Below are 3,241 nucleotides of genomic sequence, written 5' to 3'. Positions count from 1 at the left end.
CTTATAAATCTCTGGAGATTCTGCTTTCCAAAACGCTTTTTGGAAATATATGTGTTTGTGGTTGGGTCAAAGCAACTTATCTGTTTAGATAAGGTGGAATGAGATATTTGCTTATGTAAGTAACTTGTTTGAATGGGCAACTCATGATTGATTGTGATAAATCATAGGGCCTACCAGCTAAGAACCTTTCCTCTTTGTTAAGAAGCAATTTTGGAGGTAAAAAGAAAAATAAATGGGTGACCAAGGCAAACATAAAACTCTTTTCCTCTCACTTTATGTGTTTGTAAACACATAAAGGGTATAAATAGTACCTGATGTTGTGAGAATTGAATGAAAAAATAGTTAAAAGTTAGATTACACAATGCTTATTGTAAATATGTAATACATTTTAGCTTACTAGGAGCAGCAGGATTACAGGGACTTAGTTTATGCTTCCTAGTGTTTTATGGGAAATTTAATATTTACATGCTTTAGTGATGTTGTTAAGCTATCTAGAAAGAAAATAACATACCTTGTGTTTGTATTGAATTCACTTATTTCAGAGAGTTAAGAATGTCTCCAAATTCAGCTAATAATTGAATTATTGAAATAAAGACCCCTCATGGGCCTCCTAATGCTATTCTTTACCTCATACTCCTCCCTGCCAGGGCCAAAATTCCTGGAATGTTACAATTGTCAATGATTCTCCCCTAATATAATTGGTTTCTATCTCAATTTGAATTAAGCGTTTGTGTTGGCTGACATAAATTCAAAGGACCAAATGATTTCTTTTCTGAGAAAGAGCGGAAGATGTGACATAATCCTCAAAATAAACAAAATGATACTTTCTTGGCAATGTACAGCTACTTGCCTGGTAGAATAGTGATAAATAAGAAAAATATTTTCAAAGATCCACTTATTTCTTAGAATCTTATAAGATCAAATTATATCTACTTTATTCAGAAATAAAAATTCACACTGAATTAACTAAAAGTACGTTTCAGCATATGTTAATACCAAAACTAACTCCATACAAGTATGGGGAACTCAAAAATACATTTGGATAACTATAGTATAGACTACATTAGGAATGCATTGACTGCTGGCCTCTATCTTATGTATGTTTGCTCATATCAAAAGCTCACCCAGCCTTGTCCAATTTTAAAAACACATGGCATATATTTTTTCCACTAAATTTTCAAGACTGCAATAAGGTCTAAGAAGGCTATACATGTAAAAATAATGAAATATGTTGACCTTAGACAATATTGGTATTAAAACAGGTCAAGGAATATTTCTGACTTTGAAAATATATAACATATGCCAAAATAGTACTTTTCATATATCAATCATCATTAACTTTCTCTTATCTTTTGTTCCTCACATCTAATCAGTTATCTATTCTGTTAATTATTGTTACAAATTTGTCCCTTTTTTGCCATTGCCAGCTTAATTCAGATTTTCATTATGTCACACTTGAAATCTTGTAGTTATTTTATAGTTGTTCTTCTTCGCTCTAATCTGTCACTCCATTTTAATCTTTTTGACTGGCTCTTATCAGATTAATTTTCCTAAAATAATAATTTTATTATCATAATTCTCTGATGAAGGCCTTTAAGTAGTTTCATTGTTTTGGCTTCACTCAAACTTCACCTGTGTCCTAATTTCTTTTGTGGATCAAGCAGACATGCCTGTGGTTGGATTTTGGAGCCAGACAGACTTGAATTGACAGCTTGGTTTTGACTCTGTGAGATGTGGTTGAGTTCTTCAGGGTCTCTAAACATTACCTGCCTGTCTGTTAATTAACATGGGGAGAAAAATGTGTGGCTGTTTCAAAGTATGACTATGAGAATTAAAATGAAATAAGGTGAGTTTTCATGGCTCCCAAACACCAGTCTTCACTTCCACCTCAAGCGAAGAAACCAAAGAAAGTGAGACTGACTCCCACCTCCAGGGCAGAGAAAACATCTGCTTCTCCAAACTTGCAGAAGGAAGAAAAAGAATAGCAAGAAGAAATTGAACATATTGATGAAGTACAAAATGAAATAGACAGAACAGATGTAATGAACAAGCCAGCGAGAAGAGTTTGAAAGTAGAACAGAAAAATAACAAACTCTGCCAACCATTTTTTCAGAAGAGGTCAGAATTGACTGCCAAAATCTGAAATTTTGGTGTAACATTTGTCAACCATCCACAATTGTCTGTACTGTTTGTGCAGGAGGGTGAAGAGACACTGCATTATTTGATAAGAGTTGAAGTAACAGAATTTGAAAATATTAAATCAGGTTATAGAATAGATTTTTGTTTTAATGAAAACCCTTACTTTGAAAATAAAGTTCTTTCCAAAGAACTTCATCTGAATGAGAGTGGTGATTCATCTTCAAAGTACACTGAAATCAAATGGAAATCCAGAAAGGATCTGATGAAAAGTTCAAGCCAAACGCAGAATAAAGCCAGCAGGAAGACACAGCATGAGGAACCAGAGAGCTTCTTCACCTGGTTTCCTGATCATTCTGATGCAGCTTCAGATGAGTTAGGAGAGGTCATCAAAGATGACATTTGTCCAAATCCATTACAGTACTACTTGGTTCCTGACGTGGATGATGAGGAAGGGGAAGAAGAAGATGATGATGATGTTAAGAAGAAGAAGGACTGGAAGATATTGATGAAGAAAGGGATGAGGATAAAGGTGAAGAAGATGAAGATTATGAGGAGGAGAAAGGAGAGGAAGATGAAGGAGAAGATGACTAATGGAACACTGATGGATTCCAACCTTCCTTTTTAAATTTTCTCCAGTCCCTGGGAGCAAATTGCAATCTTTTTTTTTTCTTTTGTCTTCTTGTTTTTAGTCATCCTGTTTTGAGGTCTCTTTTCTCCTTTATACCATGGTTCTCAACTTATTTTGGGGGGAAATACCTTGAGCAGAACTCAGTAGAGAAGAATCTTTACACTTTTCTGTTCCAAATTCATTTTTATCCCTTCCTGTCTCAGCAAAACTTTATGGAATCAACACCACCATGCTCCGTGGGAAAAAACCTCCTACACCCTTAGCTCTGCTGGAAGCTGGAGGGTGCTAGACCCCTGTGAAGTAGTGCATAGAAGTCTAGCTTTTTTCCTCCATTCTCTGTATATTGGGCTCAGAGATTACACTGTGTCTCTATGTGAATATGGACAGTTAGCATTTACCAACATGTATCTGTTTACTTTCTCTTGTTTAAAAAAAGGAAAAAAAAACTTAAAAAAATGGGGTTATAGAAGGTCA

The 3,241-nt window shown here is 34.8% G+C and overlaps 1 pseudogene; it reads left to right on the top strand.

Moving 5' to 3' along the window:
* The first annotated feature begins 1,856 nt into the window (after nucleotides 1–1,856).
* On the top strand, nucleotides 1,857–2,730 carry LOC132508795 (protein SET-like; annotated as a pseudogene).
* Nucleotides 2,731–3,241: the final 511 nt, after the last annotated feature.

This window comes from Lagenorhynchus albirostris, chromosome 18, assembly GCF_949774975.1.
Source record: "Lagenorhynchus albirostris chromosome 18, mLagAlb1.1, whole genome shotgun sequence".
In the NCBI taxonomy this organism is placed as follows: domain Eukaryota; kingdom Metazoa; phylum Chordata; class Mammalia; order Artiodactyla; family Delphinidae; genus Lagenorhynchus; species Lagenorhynchus albirostris.
The sequence above is the reverse complement of the archived record's forward strand: the minus strand, read 5'-3'. Positions and strand labels throughout refer to the sequence as shown.